The following is an 18,490-nucleotide window of genomic DNA, read 5'->3' as shown; positions in this document are numbered from 1 at the left end:
TGCATGTGTGTGGTGTGTGCATGTGTGTGGTGTGTGTGCACAGGAGTGGTGTGTGCATGTGTGTGGTGTGTGCATGTGTGTGGTGTGTGTGCACAGGAGTGGTGTGTGCACGTGTGCGGTGTGTGCATGTGTGTGGTGTGTGCATGTGTGTGGTGTGTGTGCATGTGAGTGTGTGTACCTGAGCTGGGGTGAAGTGTGTATCTCTCAAAGTCCCTGTTGCTTACTTTGCATGTGAACATCATCCTGGCCACCCATCAGTGGACGCCTGCATGGCGCTGGCCTTCCCTGCGGTATCTGGTCCCCTCCAGCTCTCTGCAGAGTGGGACCCTGTGTGTCCATTTCACAGACAGGGACAGCGGCTAGGGAGCCTGTTCAAGTGACACAAGGTGGAAACCTGGCTGCACTCTGACCGGGGTGGCCTGGGGTGGCTCCTATCAGCCTCTGGGATGCAGCCTCCCTTGCTAAACACAAAGCCACATTCACACACTGCCCACTGAGCTCTCTGAAGTTTAAGCTCAAAGAGCCCCAGAGAAAGGGGCTAATGAAGAGCCCACTTCTGCCTTCCCCGGGGGAACCGGGATTCACTTCACTCAAGGGACGTCCCCTTTCTTGCCCCCGCTCTCCGGAACACAGCTCTCTGATTACCAGGTGCCGTTTCAACGTGTGCCTCTGATCCTTCCCCTGTTCTCAGCGCAGCTGAGTTGCACTGGGATTTTCTAAAGGAACATTGCTCAGATCTCAGGGAGAATTAGAAAGGAAAACCACAACAGTACAAACGGCCCAGAAATAGACCTGCCCCGAATGGGCAGAGTTCTGGGCTCTGGTCTCCCTGTGAGCGCTCAGAGGGCTGGGAGCCCCTGTGCTGACCCCATTGGAACCCCCGACCTGGGGCAGGTGGGCCCAGCTCAGCCCAGCTGCCACCCTCCTCACATCCGCACACAGCTCCTGCTTTGTGGGGTTTGTGGTGAGCACATTGGCCCAGCTTTAAGGAAAGGGGCCTCTTCTCTCTGCATGAGCGCTGCAGGAACCTTGGAACCTTTGTGCCGGCCTTGAAGACCACCCATGCTCACGGTTCCTCATCATTCTGTTCCTCGACTTTTCCAAATGCCTGCAGCTATGGTGAGCAGAGATTCCCACATCCGTGCCAGATTCTTTGATGCCAGCAAAGGACACTAAACCAGGTGGAGACACCCCCGCCCTGAGGAGCATGGGGTGCCCAATGAGGTTCTCTTCAGGCTGGGGCCCCCACCCCAGGCAGATGTGCCTTTTTCCCAGAACACACAGGGTGCCATCCTTCAGACGTGACCTGCTTCTCCAGGGGTTCTCTTTGAGCCATGTTGTCAGGTGCTTGCCAAGAAGGGTGGCATGAGGGGGTTGGCTAAGCCTTGTTATAAGTGAAAATACCTCACTGGTCCAGACAAAGGAAAGTGCAGTGAGAAGACAAGGCCACTCCAGAGAGCACTGCTGTCCACCGCCCAGTTCCGTGTGACAATGGGGACCAGAGCCTGCCAGTTTTTGTTCCCTTCTTGGAGCTGTGCCTTGCTTACAGCTCAGATAAGCCTGGAGGGTTTAAAAGACAGCAAGCACTCTGCTGGAGTCATTATCAAAGCCAGTTTTGTAGGAATTTAAAACCCAGAAAACATCTTTAAATGTGTCCCCTGAAACAACTTGCCTTCCTGCATGCATTCATCATCCCTGTTCATATATACCTCCATCATCATGCATCCGTCATTCCTCCATTCATTATCATCCATCCATCCATCATCTACCCACCACCCACCACCCATCTATTCATTCAGTCATCATCTGTGCATCCATCGATCCATCCATCCATCCATCACCATCCATCCATCCATCCATCCATCACCATCCATCCATCCATCCATCGATCCATCCATCCATCCATCACCATCCATCCATCCATCCATCCATCCATCACCATCCATCCATCCATCCATCCATCCATCCATCCATCACCTTCCATCCATCCATCCATCCATCACCATCCATCCATCCATCCATCGATCCATCCATCCATCCATCCTTCCATTCATCCATCCATTCCTCCATTCACCCATCCAACCATCATCTATCCATCATCTACCATCTATCTATTTATTCATTCATCATCCATCCATCTTTCTATTCATCCATCCATTCCTCCATCCATCCATCTATCCACCCATCATCCTTCCAACCATTCACTATGCATGCATGCATGCATCCATCCATCCATCATCCCTCCATCCACACGCTCACCCACCCATCACCATGCCTCCTTCCTTCCCTCTGTTCATCCCTGCATCCCTCCATATTTTCTGGACCCTCCCTTTTGGTAACCTCTCGCCACCTACCTTGTTACCTATCACTGTGACCTAATGGCAGATTGTGGCTGAAATTCCAATATTACATCATTACTCTTTCTTGCCAAAATTTCTGATCCCTCTTAGAATAAAATGCTTCCAAAAAAGATTCTCAGGTATTTGCACTTCAGGGTGATTAAACTTTGGAGGATGAAGCGGCCACCCTCCACAGCCTCCTTAGTCGTCAACCTATGGCACACAGCACCCTACCCTCTCCCCCAGCGGATGGAGTTCTTGTCTTCAGGTTGCAGTTAGGGAGGTGGGATCCAGGTGGGACAAGGCCCACCCCAACCAGGGGAGGAAGCAGGCGGATGAAAGACAGCGACATGCTTTCCATTGCTCCTGGAGAGAGACTGGTCTTTGGAGGGCTCGTGGCCTGGTTCTGGCTGAGGCGCGGGAGATGTGCCCAGGAGCTTTTGCCGTGTGGAGTCAGAAGACCGAGCAGCCTACAGAGGAAGCGTGTGTCACTCCCCATCTTCCTGAAGGGCGTCATGCCCGGAAGAGGGTCAGCCATCTTGCAAACTCAAGGCAGTAGCACACCTGCTGTAGATGGTAGGACAGAGACGAAAAGAGCTTTTTTTTTTTTAGACAGAGTCTTGCTCTGTTGCCCAGGCTGGAGTGAAGTGGAACGACCTTGGCCCACTGCAAACTCTGCCTCCCAGGTTCAAGTGATTCTCCTGCTTAGCCTCCTGAGTAGCTGGGATTACAGGCACCTGCCACCACTCCCGGCTAATTCTTTCATTTTTAGTAGAGACAGTTTCCACTGTATGGCCAGGTTGGTCTCAAACTCCTGATCTCATGATCTTCCCGCCTCAGCCTTCCAAAGTGCTGGGATTACAGGCATGAGTCGCTGCGCCCAGCGAGCTTGGTTTCTTAATGGCAGTTGTGAGTCACTGCCCAGCCCCGACCCTGGGGTCTCAGACAGCCTTGTCTCTTCAGGGCACTGCTGCCCCGGTGTTCTGCTGTCTGACCTGAATACACACCCCATCAATAGGGGAGAGCAAGGGGAGAGGAGCCCGCTTGCAGGAGGGTGGGAGGGGCGCCTCTGAGGCTGGGGTGGGCATTCCGGAGGCTCTTTTGCAAAAAAGGCTGATGGCAGGGGAAGCAATGGAGGTCTTCTCTCTGTGGGGCGTGGGCTGGGGGCCTCAGCTTATAGAAGAGAGGCTGGTGCTGCGGGGCTGGGGAGAAGGCAGCCTTCAGAGCCAGACAGGGCTGAGTTTCCACCCAGCGACTCCTGTTCTCTGAGTGACCCAGGGCAAGCAGTTAACCTTGCCGAACCCCAGTTTCTTCATCTCTAAATGGGAATAACCGTGTCCTGACCTAAATAAAACCCTCGGCAAACAGTGGGTGCCTTGTAAGTGGCAGCTCCTCTCCTTAGGTTGCGGCGGTGGTGGGGAGGGTCGGAGAGGACAGGGCAGTTATTTTCAAACATCCAAGGACCTGACCCCTTTTCTGAGGACAAGGGAATAGATTTGTTCTGTGGCTGACTGAAGGGATTAGATGCAATGGTGACAGACAGAACTTCAGGACGACAGGTTCCGAGGGATACAGGCAGGAACACTGCAGCTGCTGACGCCGTTCACAAGGAGAGGCTGCTTCACGAGGCCCTGGAGTCTTGGAGCAGAGGGTGCCATCCCCTCGTCTGCCCCCATCTACCCGGGAGTCCTGGACCAGGCAGGAGGTTGGCCTTGGTGACGACTCAGGGCCGATGCAGCCCTGGGGCCCAGGTTGTGTGGACAGCGGGCGGAGGGTCAGGGCCGGCACCTTGCCGCTGTCCACACTGAAGCCCTTGGGGTGTGTCTGGAAGCCGACTGCTCTTGCTCCTTCTCATGGTGACTTGTGCTCTGCTGAGAGCCCGCAGTTGCCTCCTCCGGGTCTCCCCACCACCACGCCTTCCCTTTGCATTCCAGACACGGTAGCCAGGTTCCTCCAGTGGTCCCTAGATCAAGACACTCTGAGTAGTTTTGTGTAACTCAAGGCCAGCGTTCGTCAAGGGAGCACAGGGGGCATTTCCTGTCTCAGGAAACATCTCCTGTGAGATAAGGGCAGCCCGGCTCTCCGTCCTCCTTGGACTGTGTGTGCACACCCAGCACACGTGTCAGGAACAGGGTCTTGCCCCTGGCAAGGGCTCAGGTGCTGGGCGAATGCACCTCCCGCTAGCCCTGAGGGGTGCTATGACTTCTGTTTTCATTCCCCAAGGTTTTAAGTAAATCCTCAAATTGGATTAGACCCACAGCAAATGATTATCCCCACATTTTTATTTTTCGAGGGTGTGTTTGGATTTCATTGATGCTGGATACTCAGGACATTAGCAATGTTCAGGAAGCTTCCATTTCTTACTGGCCTTGGGGGTGTCATGCAGGGAGGACCCTTGACTAGGAGCCCCCCGGAGGCACTGGGGTCAGAACACCATCCAGGCTGTCCCGAGGCTTCGTCCTGGGACCCAGGGACAAAGCCCGCCTCGTGGAGGAGGAAAGGGGATCAAAGGACTGTCCAGAAATATGGGACCTCAGCTGGCTGGCATCCGGCCGTGCCCTCCAGGCGTGGGGGGAGGAGAGGGGTGGGAGAGGCATCTGTGCGGCTTTGGGTATGGGACACTCTGGGCAGCTGGGACCTCTGAAACAAAGTCCTCCCGTCCAACATGGTCTGACCCACATTCAACAGCACCAGGATTTTCAAGGAGGAGTTTGGGGTCAAAGCTTGGGCTGGATAAGCAGTATTGGTCCTTAGGGCTCCAGGGTCTCAGCCATCCTGCATCTCTACCATTTTGAGATACTGCTGAGCTTGGAGGTCCAGAGACACCGGTTCCAGCCTGGTTCAGATGCTTAGGGCATCGTTAACTGGCCCGATGAACGTGAGGTGGCCCTGTGCGGCTGTGCGGCAGCTCCCAGCGTCTGTGTGCAGGGAGCACGTGACCACTGCCTGAGCCAGGGTGGCCAACCCATGCCCTCTGTGCACCTCCTGCCCCAGGGCCCCCTGCCTACCCTGGAGCCCCTGCTGCTCCCATGCCTGGCTTGGCAGCGGGGAGGCTGTGGCTCTGTAGCCGGGAGCAAGACTGTGGGCTGCCAGCTGAGGAGAGGATGGCGACTCTGTCCTCTGGCCCACTTCCCATGTTAAGAATACAGTTATTCTGATGCTGGTTCCAGACTGTAAAGCAGACTCTGCTCACGGGGACCCCTGCAATGAGGCTCTGCAGCAGGGGAGAAAGATAGGGCTCCGCTTCAAACACAAGGAAGCGTGGGATTCAGAGGCAAGCAGCCAGGTGGGCTTGGTGGATGGGAGGTGACCAAGAGGGTGGGTCACTCTGGCGAAGCTGACCTGGCAGGATTCTGGCTAGAGGCAGGCCAGGGTGACCCACAGCACCCAGGGGAAGGTGAGGGGTGAGGAATTTGGTCAGGAACCGAGGCTGCTCAGACATGGAAACTGGGGTCTTCTGGCTAAATGGACCTGGGGTTCTTGCTAACTCAGAGCTCTGCAGGCCAGAGGCAGGTGCTCAGGGAAAGCCTCTGTAAGCAGCGGGCTCTGCGCAGCCTGCTCCAGCTGGGCAGTGGGGAGCCTGCGCCACCTGGCCCGGCCTTCTGCCAGTGCCTCTGTTTTCAGCTGTTTCTTTGGCTCGGCTGACTCTGTCCACACGGGGAGTGCTCCCCCTGACATGGCTCGGTGTGCGTCCCTTCTAAGTCTCAGGTTGAAATGTGACTCCTGTGCTGGAGGTGGGGCTGGTGGAGGCGATTGGATCACGGAGGTGGCTCCCTCCTGTGTGGCTTAGCAGCCCCCTCGGTGACAAGTGAGCTCTCACTCTGAGTTCACAGGAGATCTGGTGGTGTGGGAGTGTGGCGCCTCCTCCCACACTCTCTGGCTCCCACCCTGACAGCCGAGGATGCCAGCGCCCCCGTCACCTCCTGTCATGACTGGAGGCTCCCTGAGGCCTCACCAGAAACTCAGCAGATGTTGGCGCCATGCCTCAGTTTGCAGAACTGCGAGACAAATTAAAGCTGTTTTCTTCATAGATGACCCAGCCCCAGGCGTTTCTTCAGAGCAACATAAGAATGGCCTAACACCCTCCCCTGAGCAGAGGTGGGCTCCCAGGCCTTCCTCATTCATCACTTTGTTTGGGACTCTCCACGCATCAGTGGCTGAGCAGGCATCTCCTCAGTCCAGCTCCTGCCTGGGTGTGGCTCCCTCAGCCCCACCCATGCTGCTAGTACGTCCCGGCTCTACAGGCTGCTGCAGACCTGCACGCTCCTGCCTACCACAGAGCCACCTCCCTTCTCACCTTCCACCTCCGTTCCTCCTGTTACCAACCCAGACCAAGCCGCTTCTCCGACACTGGCAGACATGGCGCTCTGCCTGCTGCCTTCACCGAACATTACATCCTGATACTTTCCAGCCCCTGTGGCCCTCGTAATTAACATTTAACGGTGGCAAAAATATTCACAAGGACATCCACATGCAAAAAATATATATGAACGTAGACACTGACCTTACACCTCTCACAAAAACTAACACAAAGTAGATCATAGACCTAAATGTAACATGCAAAACAGTGCAACTTTTAGAAGATAACATTCTAGGTGACCTTGAATTCAGCAAGGAGGTTTTTAGGTACAATGCCAAAAGCATGGTTCTTGGAAGAAGAAAAAGAAGGTAAGTTGGGCTTCATTAAAATTAAAAACCACTGCTCTGTGAAAGACCCTGTTAAGAGAATAGAAAGACAAGCCACCGACTGGGAGAAATAGTCACAAAACACGGGTCTGATAAAGGACTTGTATTCCAAATATGCAAAGAACCCTACAACTCAAGGAGAGGAGAGCAGTCCAGCTAAAAAGTAGATGGAGCTGGAAGCCATCATTCCCAGCAAACTACCACAGGAACAGAAAACCACACACCGCATGTTCCCGCTCATAAGTGGGAGTTGAACAATGAGAACACAGGGACGTAGCGAGGGGAACATCACACAAGGGGGCCTGTCGGGGGTGAGGAGAAAGGGGAGGGAGAGCCTTAGGACAAATAGCTGATGCACGCTGGGCTTAAAACATAGATGATGTGTTGGTGGGTGCAGCAAACCACCATGGCACACGTATACCTAAGTAACAAACCTGCATGTTCTGCACACATATCCCAGAACTTAAAGTAAAATTAAAAAAAAAAAAATTGAAAGAAAAAAGTGGGCAAAAGACTTGAATGGACACTTCAGAAAAGAAGACAGAAAGACGCAGGTAAGTATATGGCTCCAGGGAATTTAAACTAAAACCTTGAGACACCCCTGCACACCTATTAGAATGGCCAAAACCCAGAACACTGACTGGACGAAATGCTGGCGAGGGTTCAGGACCCCAGAAACTCCCTTGTGTTGCTGGAGGGGACCCGAAATGGAAGAGCCACTTTGGAAGACAGTTTGGCGATTCCTGATAAACTAAACATACATGTACCGTATGGTTCAGCAACGATGCTCCTTGGTGTTTACCCAAATGAGTTGAAAACTTCTGTCCATGCAAAAACCTGCACAAGCATGTTGATCGCAGCATTGTTCACAGTCACTGAAGTGCAGAGGCAACCAAGATGCCCCTCAGTAGGTGAACAGCTAAACTGTGACACATCCAGATATCGGAATATTACTCAGCACTAAAAAGAAATGAGCTGTCAGGCCATGAAAGGGCCCGGAGGAAACTTAAATGCATATCACTGAGTGACAAAAGACAATCAGTAAAGGTTGCAGACTGTATGATTCCAGTCAAATGACTTTCTGGAAAAGGCAAAACTATGGAGATAGTAAAAGACCAGCGTTTGCCAGGGGTTTGGCAGGAGGGAAAGAGGATGAATGCAGCTGCACAGGGGGTTTTAGGGAGGTGGAACCATTCTGTACAATACGGTAATGGCAGATCCATGTCATTATGCATTTGGCAAAACCCAGAGAACCCACAGTAGAAAGGATGAACCCGAAGGTCAACTATGGACTTTATAATAATAATGGATCAATCATGGTTCAGCAATAACAAATGCACCATGCAATACAAGATGGCAGTAACAGGGAAGCTGGGTTTGTGAGGCAGAGGCTGGACGAGGGTAAGGGAACTCTCCAACTTTCTGCTCAATTTTTCTGTAAACCTACAACTGCTGTAAGAACTAAAATCTACCATCTTAAACAATATATCCACAAAAGAACTACATGCTTAGCACCTTCAAAGTTGACTGGATTTGTGCCATGGTTATGTATTATGTTTATGAAAGAGACTGCTGATTGCCCCCAACATCTGTGTCCCCAATTTTTATCTGGGCACAAGTCTGCCCAAATTAAATAAATACTTTCTCAACCTCTTTTGCAGCTGGGTGTGGTTTGCCTGGCAAAATTTTGGCTGATAAAATGCACAAGGTTGTGCATGCAACTCCCCACAGGGAAGTGTACCTGATCTCCCCTTTCTCTCCTTCTGGCTGGTCGGAGCACAAATGTGATGGCTGGAGCATATGCAACCATTTTGGACCCTGGCTCACACTCGGGAATGGAGGTCATTCATGGTGCAACAGTGAGATAAGAGCCTAGGTGCCTCACTCTGTGGACCTTCCCTACACCCTTCCTCATATGCACAACTGGCAGCCCCCTATGTGCACAGCACACTCCCAACCTGCTCTCCTGCCTCCCTCAGCCTAACCCAGTCCTGAGCAGGTCATTGATGAGCATCAAAGCCCGTGAGATTCTGAAGGAGTATTTTTCATTTAAACCTTCTTTCTGTTGTTGATAGAACCCTTGGGATGAAAAATGTAGAATAAATTGAATAAACATTGACTAACATCCAAAAAATGCAGAAAGGAGAACACTAGTAAGTGTGGAAGAGCTGACACCTACGGAGGGGACGGGGGCCAGATCTCGGATGGCGGCTGCCCTGGGGGACATGAACCCTCATGTCCTGCATCAGGGCCCTGTGTGGACTTTGCAGGCTCATTAGACCCAGATAGGCTGGTCTTCTCAAAGCAGCATTGACCCCCAAATAGCTGTACGTATAAAGCTATACATACAGACTTGTTCACATACTCCTGTGCATTGCTTTGCAAAATATTCCATTGTAAGTCCATACAAATTTAAAAAAAATGCAGTTAGCCTGCATTTATCTCACGGAGGATTTTCCACATGCCCTGAAGCGTCAGTGGTTTACGGCCCCAGGGTTTTCTGAATGTGGAATGTTGGCGTAAGCATCTCCTTCTTGCCCGGCAGCAAAGTGGATTCCTGAATTCTGCAGCTGTGAATAATGTGATTAGCCCTGCAGGGCACAGGGTTCTGTTTGAGTGCTTGTTGGAGTGACTTGAATTGAGATTCCAGGACAGGAGCGTCCCAGCGACACATTTCTGTCTGGAAGCCGCTGGTGTCTGGACACAGTGGCTCCAGGAGGTTGGGAGGTATGGGGAAGCCCCAGCTTGTGACATGTACCACTTAGAGAGCTGGCCTGCTGGCCCCGAGCCCTTCCTGTGCCCACGATTGGAAGAGGAGGGTGGTCTGGCGGTCCTCACTCTCCCTGGTGCTTTCCGTCAGCGCTCACCCACCAAGCCCTGAGCGCTCAGGCTTCCTCCCCTCCTTCCCTTCCATTCTTCCTCCATCTCCCATTGTTTATTCCTCCTCCTCTTCTTCCTGCTTCCTGGTCTTTTTCTTTCTGTCTCTCTGTCCAGTGAATCACCACCTGGGCTTGGAACATTCTCACTTCCTTGTTCCTTCCCCATCACCTGCTCCCCCCACCCAGACCTTCAAGGTGCCCGTTTGGTACATGAACAGGCACCCAAGCTCAGCAGGACTGTGGCTCTCAGAGCCAAATCTGCCAGGGGACGGAGCTGAGAGCTGCTCCCCGAGGAAGGCTGGGGTGCCCCTTGGGAGCAGGTGCGATGCTGCAGGGTTCATGGGCTCAGGCGTGCATCCAGGAAAGGCTCAGGTGGCCTGGGACAGAGCAGGAGCCCTGATGGGGAGGCAGCAGCTCCTGAAGTAAGGGGCTGGACCTTGTCTTCTAGCCATTCATTCATTTAACAAACACCCATAGAAAGCCTACTCTGTGCCAGGCACTGCTGTGGGAGTGGGGTAAACAGGATCCCACCTTTCTGGTGCTGCAACATTAGTGATGGACATAAACAAGGCACAAAGAAGCTACGAAGTGCAATGCATTACAACTGGGGTCAGTGCTAGGAAAAATTAACACGGCCACAGCTTCTTTGTCACCACCCTCATCGCAAGGGGTCCACTTCTCACCCAGCTCTGGGCTGCCTGTGACCTCCTGTGACCACAGAGTGTGGAAGAAGTAATGGTGTGAGTGCTGAGGCTGGGCCTGGGGGCACCTTGCTGTGTCTTTCCGTGGCTGCTGCCCTCAGAACACCATGGCAGGAAATGCCTCTAGCCTCTGGGGACAGGAGGCACGTGGAGAACAGAGGCGTCCAGGCCAGCAACCAGGCTGTCCAGCCTTGAGAAACCACAAGCATGGAGCCTTGGGATGGGTGCCCAAAGCTGGAGGTGGGTGGTGCGAGGCAAGGAAGGAGGGCACAGGGCGAGGACATCCAGCCAGCTGGGAGTCACAGTAACAGGGGAGGAAGAGGTGACATTTAGGCTGAGACTGGAGAATAAACAGGAGTGTTTCAGACAAAGGAGGCAGGTCCGGGAATCCGAGGGAGCGGGCACAACCACTGCCAAGGTCCCGAGGAGGAAGTGGTGTGGGTGTGAGGAGGAAGTGGTGTGAGTGTGAGAAAGGGAGCGGTGTGGGTGTGAGGAAGGGAGCGGTGTGAGTGTGAGGAAGGGAGCGGTGCGGGTGTGAGGAAGGGAGCGGTGTGGGTGTGAGGAAGGGAGTGGTGTGGGTGTGAGGAAGGGAGTGGTGTGTGTGTGAGGAAGGAAGTGGTGCGGGTGTGAGGAAGGGAGCGGTGTGGGTGTGAGGAAGGGAGTGGTGTGGGTCCCAAGGAAGGAAGTGATGTGAGTTCTGAGGAAGGAGAGGAAGGAAGTGGCTTGGATTACCTGGTGACAGGGAGATGGCAGTGGCCATGCATGACAGGTGGGCTGGGGTTTCCGTTCTAAGTCCTAGGATCCTCTGCAGTCCCACGTCTGGCCTTGTGCTCAGGGCATAGCTGGTGTGATGAGTGCCTGCTGACTGACTGAACCTGCTACTGGTATCAGTGCCTTAAACCCACAGGTGTTTTCTGCTATTTCAAGACCATGGGTCAGCTGGTCGTTGGACTGCTCTGAGCCCTACTTGGCTGGCTTGGCTGGACCTGCTCCTTCATCTGAGGTCAGTGGGAGGGCTGGCGGGGCTGGGTGGTCTCGCCCCTGCACCTGGTGACCCGTTGACCATCAGTGGTGAAGGGGTGACCCCATGCCTCTGTGCAGCCCTGCACTCACGCTCACTGAGGAGCCGGGCTTGCAGGGGAACCAGAGCTGTGTTTGATGCCTCATTTCCTTCGTGTGTCAAGCAAAGAGTACGTAAGTGACCTCAGAGCTGCCCAAGGTCCAGACGCTGTCTCTGTGTTCCTCTCATGGTGATGGCTCCCTGACCCAGATGGCTGCCAGCTGAGCTTGACAGACAGGCATGAACATTTACAGACCTGTTCCATGGCTGGCCTGCTCCCAGAGCCTCAACTCCACGATGATGGAGAAGCCTTTTGTTTCTGTTGGCAGAAGATCAGGAGAAGCTCTTCAATTATGAACGTGCTATGTCCGGAAAGAGGGGAAGTCAAAGGGCCCAGAGACCCCTATCCTAGGGAAGACCCTCCCCTCCCTCAGGGCAGACACGGGGGCTCTCCCAGATGGAGTCCAGAGGTGGCAGGGCCAGCAAAGCAAGGCAGTCATGACCCCACCTCTAGAAGGGCCCAGCCCAGCTTCTCTCCAGCACAAGATGCTCCTGTGTTCTTACTTGGTCTCCGACCTGGAGTTCCTCCCTCTTGCATGCTGATCCCCCATGCCGCCACTGTGGACAGAGTCACTGTCATGCAGAAATCTGACCAGCCCCTCCTCCGCCCACTACCGTCATGGCTCCATGTTCCCTGGGCGTGCTTCAAAGCTACCTAGGCCCCAGACTTGTGCTGACACAGAGTGCTTGCCCCACAGTGTCCTCTGCCTGGCTGAGCCTGACCCCCTCAGAAGCCTGGTGTTTCCTCATCCTCAGCCTTGCTGAACCAATCCTGGAGGGTAGCCTGGAGTAGGAGAGACCCTGACTTAGAGCTGCATCTGGCTGGATTCCAGCATGGCGTGGACTGGGAGGCATGACCTTGGCACGTTATTCCGTCTCCCTGACCTGCAGGCTCCTTCTCTGCAAAGCACAATACCAGTTCTTTCTCGCCTCCTGGAGACACGGTGAAGGGGAAGGTCACCATGGCAGCAGGCACCGTCGGCCACGCAGCAGGGGCTTAGCAGGGGCGGGTGTTCAGCCCCTTCCTTCCTGGAACTCTTCTCTCTTCCTGGAACGTGAACTTGAAGTTTGTTATTTATGATTGTTATTGCTGGTTCGTTTCTCCAGTACAGAAAGCAAATGGAATAGACCAAGCAAAGCTGGTTTCGATTCCTCGCAAGTTTTCTCATGTGGTACTTTCTTATTTGTTCAAAAAAACGAGGGATTCTGTTATTTCATTTCATCCTTTCTTCTCTGTCTCTGTTGATCCTATTCTTTTTTTAAATCCAACTTGGAGTGCCCTCCTAGGTACTTAAAGGCTCAGGACTGTTTCTCAAAGCCAGCGCTCAGAAAATGCCATCACCCCATGACATGCACAAGCTGGCCAAGATGGGCCCTTACACTGAGACCCAACCAAGGAGCGTCTCCCTGCTCAGCTCCCCGTGCTAATGAGAACCAGAGTCCTGTTGCTCCTGACAGCTCCCTCTCATAAGTGAAAGAGGCAATATGGACACGGGATATTTTCGGTAAGTAGGGCTGAGTTTAATACATTCTCCGTGTTAGCACATTGTAACGCCAGACTGCCTAAAAATATTCTGGTTGAGACATGTTTTTAACAAACAGAGGGATTAACTCAGCCTGCGATTAAGTCCTTCTTCCCGGTTATTAGTGTCTCACGTCCTTATTAAACATGGGGTCAAGTCTCTCGGGCTCTGAGACGGTGTAGCAGGGAGACTGAAAGCTGGGCCCCCAGAGGCCAAATGTCTGGGCTTGAGTCCTGGACTTGCCGTTAGCTGTGTGACCTTGGGCAAGTTATCAAGCCTCTCTGTGCCTCAATCTCCTCATATGTTTGTTATATAGATTTAAGGTATACAATATACCATGATGATATTCCGGGAGTGGAGTGAATATTCTAGGTAAGCAGCTTAGTATATCTGTCATTGCTCATGGCTGTTGTTTGTAGCAAGAGCACCAGAAGTCCTCTCTTAGAAAACATCCAGCGTGCAATGCAATGGTGCTAACTGCAGTCCTCATGCTGTACGTTAGGACTCCAGACCTCCTTGTCCCAAACCAATGCAACCTGTCACCTCTGACCCTTGCACCCCAATATCCCCCTGCCCCACCTGCAGTCAATTCTGTTGTTCCCCCACTTCTGGGAATTCCACTTTTAGAAAGGTTCTTTGTAGAAGAGACATCATGCCGTGTTCGGGTGTGCTCTGCTCTCTATCAGTCTGTGCTCACACTGCTATAAAGACACTACCTGGGAAATGTCTAAAGAAAGGAGGCTGCGTGGACTCACAGTTCCGCGTGGCTGGGGAAGCCGCAGGAAACTACAATCATGGCGGAAGGGGAAGGGAAGCAAGGACCTTCTTCACAAAGCGGCAGAAGAGAGAGAGCGCAGGGGAAAAGCCACACTTCACAACCGCCAGATCCCGCGAGAACCCACCCACTGTCCTGACACAGTACCAAGGGGAAGTCGGCCTCCAGGGTCCCATCGCCTCCCACCAGGCCCTCCCTCAGCCCCTGGGGATTACGATTCAAGACGAGATTTGGGTGGGGACACGGAGGCAAACCACACTGGTGTGTGAGTGTGAATGTGTGTATGAGTGTGTGAGCGCATATGAAAGTCTGTGTGAGTGTGACTGTGTGTGAGTGTGAGGGTGTGTGGGAGTGTGTTTTTGGGAGCATGTGGTAAGCGTATGTGACTGTGTGTGAGCGTGAGTATATGTGAAAGGGTGTGTGTGTATGACTGTGAGAGTGTGTCTTTGTGTGTGTGTGAGGGAGTGTGGGTGAACATGTGAGTGTATGTGTGTTTATGTGAGTATGTGACTATGTATGTGCATGTTCATGTGTGTGTGTGAATGTGAGTGTCTGTGAAAGCCTTTGTGCGAATGTCTGTGAAAGTGTATGTGAGTGTGTGCATAAGAGTGTGTGTGTATATGTATGTGTGATTGTGTGTGTATGTGAGTCTCTGTGTGTGAGTCTGTGTCAGTGTGTGAAAGTCTCTGTGAACCTGTGTGACTGTGTAACTATGTGAGGGTGTGTGACTGTGTGTTTGTGTCAGTATGTGAGCGTGTGTGTGACTCTGAGTGTATGTGTGAGTGTGTGAAAGTCTGTGTGTGTGACGAGTGTGAGAGTGTAAGTATGTGAGTGTACGTGAGTGTGTGTAGCTTCTTTCACTTAAAGTGTTGTGCGCCAGGTTCACTCACGTTACTGCGAAAGTCAGCGTCCCCTCTCTGAAGGCCGAGCACAGTCCCCTCTGCGTCTACGGCGCATTTCATCTGCGCGGCCGTCCACGGAGGGCGGCTCGGCTGCTGCCGTCTCTCGGTGCTGTCGTGGAGCTGAGATCCCAAGTGTTTCCGTAAGGCGTTGGTTTCTTTTCCTTCACGTTTAAACCCAGAAGAGGGACCCCTGGGTCTTGGCTGCTTCTGTGCTTAATTTTCTGAGACAGTGACATCGTGTTCCCTGTGATGGCCGCACCAGCTTGGTCTGGTCATTTATAACATGGCGACAACCGAGTAGCTGCTTCAGAGCCTTGAGTGAGTTATTGTTTGTGCAGTGTCCAAACAGCCTGTACAATGTGACGCTCCACCAGCGTTCACATAAACAGCCGACTCTTGAACAACACAGGGTGACGGGGCCAACGCCCGTGCATTGTACGTGTATCAGTTTTGACTCCTCAAAACTTAACTACTAACAACCTCCTGTTGACGGAATCCTTACTGATAACAGCCGACGAACACGTATCCAGTATGTGGTGTGCATTACATGCTGTATTCTTACAATAAGGTAAGCTAGAGGGGAGAAAGCGCTGTTGGGAAAATCCTAGGAAGGAGAAATGTATTTACTATTCATTTAGTGGAAGTGGATCTTTAGAAAGGTCTCCGTCCTCATTGTCCTCATGTCCAGGGGCTGGGGAGGAGGAGGAGGGCATGGTCTTGCTGACTCAGGGGTGCTGGAGATGGAAGAAGAGCCCACACAGTTCAAACCCATATCGTTCAAGGGTCAACAGAAATCGCCCGCAGTAAGTAACGTACCAGCTTTACAATAGCGTGTCGCATTCATGCAGGGCTACATGAATTGCTCTGAGAAAACCTGATTCCCTGTAGACCAGGACCAGAGTGACTTGGGGAGGGTAATAACTGTAATTCATGGCAACTGCTTCATGGCCGGCAGGTTCCCACGCATCACGTCCCTCAGTCCTGACCACCCCCATGTGGACTGGCGGAGCTAGGCCCATCCGAAAGACGAAGGGCTTGGCCTTCAGGAGTGAAGCCTCTGGCCCAAGGCCCCAGAATTCATACATGAAATAGCCTGAATGCATGTTCTTTCCAGGGTGCCAAGCTCTAGGCGGGTGTGCAGAAGCCTGCGGTGGGCACGGAGGGTGGTCCCTGGCATCTCACTGCGACGGATTTGAAGGAGCGTGTGTTCGCATGCCACATACCTTCAGGGAAACACGAAGACACAGTCACGCTCAGGAAAGAACATTGGGTTTTGAGTCTCACGTGGGCACAGGGCTAAGGGCCAAGAGCTGGGAGTGGCATAGGGCAGAGAAGGCTTGGGGGAGGGCGGCAGGGAACAGGCAGCCGGCAAGGAGGGGGATGTCGGCTCAGCCTCCACAGAAAACTGCTGTGCTCTGGGAACTCTGGGCAATGGAGAAGACGCATGCCCGAATTGTGCCTACCAAGGCCGGGAGCCAGGGTCCTCACACCTCCGTTCCGCATCAGCTCCGGCTTGTCCCCGGCACGTCTGGCCTGCCTGATTCGAGAGATGGACGCTGCAGTCTGAAGGTGCCCTCCGCACAGCAAGACAGGTGCTGGCTGCAGACGCTCAGCCTGGCAGGCCCGGGGCGTGAAGGAGCCCCAAGGGGAGACACTGGGACCCCACAGGGCCGACTGCACAGACGCCCAGACCACGATTCTGAGCAGAGAATGCTCAGGCCGTTTCTGCAGAAAAGTTTAGGGAGGAGAGGTTGACGGGAGGGACAGCCGGGGCCCAGCCTTAGAAGGACAGATGGCGAGAAGTGTAAAGGCGCTTGCTGCTTCCTGGAATTTGGTTTAACTAATGCCTTGGTCTTTATTCTTCTGAATCAGAAGCAGGATCTTGAAGACCCGTGTCTGATCAATTACTTCTGCCATTGCAGAGAAATGTCCTGGAGCTGGGCTGGTTCCAGAGTCTGCGCGCCGCTTCTAATTCATCGTCCGCCGTCAAGGATCCATCCATGCCTGTAATCCCAGCTATCGGGAGGCTGAGGCAGGAGAATCCTTTGAACCCAGGAGGCAGAGGAGATTGTGGTGAGCCGAGATTGCACCGCTGCACTCCAGTCTGGGAAGCAAGAGCAAAACTCCGTCTCAAAAGAAAAAAAGTGATAATCCTTACCCTGCCCACATCATTCACTCATTCACTCATTCATTGTTGCAGGTGGAGCTCCCCAGAAAGCTGGCTATGAGGTGGAGCTTAGCACGCAGGATGTCTGTGCAGTGCCCATGGGACTCAATGGGTAGAAGGGAGAGAAGAAGGAGCTGAGCTGGGCGCAGGCCCAGTGACCGCCTGGGTTGGACCCAAAGGGCGGCTGATGAAGGCTGTGTGTGGGCAGCAGACAGGGAAGCTGGCAACACGCCCTTCCTTGAATGGGGTCGTGGTGCACACCAGGGGGTCTGTTCCACTGTTCGTGGATGTGGCCATGAGCAGATTTGGTCCCAGCCCGTTCTGGGTGCTCTGCCTTGGGTGCACAGGAGAAAATAGCCCACATGGGGATGCTGGGAGGAGGACGCTTCCCCTTTCCCAGGCAGGGTGGGGAGCGTGTTTCACTTCCACGGGTGGCATGTTTTACATTCCATCAGGACAGTCAGCGCGAGGTGACACCGTTATATTGGGGACAATGCTGTATCTTGGGCGGCAGGATGGAGGTGTTGCTACACTGATTCCTGACATGGGGCTTCCGTTCTGCTCAGGCGTGAGCCCTGTGATCGCCGGAGTGTCTGCTCCTCTGCAGCCTCCCAGCCAGCATCTCCCACGGTCTCACAGAACGCCGGCCTGCTGGGGCAGAGCCCCGTGTGCACCCCACTGCCATCGGCTGACCACGCGGCCCTTCTCGTCCTCAGCCCTCCAGGCTTCTCTCTGGACCTCAGAGCCCAGCACAGACCCTGATCTGCAGTGGGGGCTCGTTCGGTGCTTAGGGAGAGAATGTGACACCATGTGCTCAGACACCGCACCGGGAGCGTGTGCACTTTTCTGTAGTCCTTTTGTGCTCAGTGTCTCTTCTGGAGACTGCATTCCCTAAAGACATAGAGGGTGCATCATCCTGCCTCAGGGACACACAGGGGCTCCAGCAGGAGTGGCCCTCAGAACCCTCGGGTCAGTGTGATCCCTTCCCTCTGCGGGTTTTCCACAGACCCCTCCAGCTGGCCCTGAAGACTTCCAGTGCCAGGTTTCTGCTGTCTGTCTGTCTCTCTTGTCTCAGGGAACCTTGAGTTAAGATCTTTGGCCCTCATCGGGGCATGGTGGCGCACACCTGCAATCCCAGCACTTTGGAAGGCTGAGGCAGGCAGATCACTAGGTCAGGATATCGAGACCATCCTGGCCAACATGGTGAAACGCGGTCTCTACTAAAAATACAAAAATTAGCTGGGTGTGGTGGTTGGCACCTGTAATCCCAGCCATTTAGGAGACTGAGGCAGGAGAATCACTTGAACCTGGGAGGCAGAGGTTGCAGTGAGCCGAGGTCATGCCACTACGCCACTGCGCTCTAGCCTGGGCAACAGAGCAAGACTCCATCTCAAAAAA

The sequence above is a fragment of the Cebus imitator genome, unplaced genomic scaffold (assembly GCF_001604975.1).
Source record: "Cebus imitator isolate Cc_AM_T3 unplaced genomic scaffold, Cebus_imitator-1.0 Scaffold329, whole genome shotgun sequence".
NCBI classification, from domain to species: Eukaryota; Metazoa; Chordata; class Mammalia; order Primates; family Cebidae; genus Cebus; species Cebus imitator.
Note: the sequence above shows the minus strand (reverse complement) of the source record.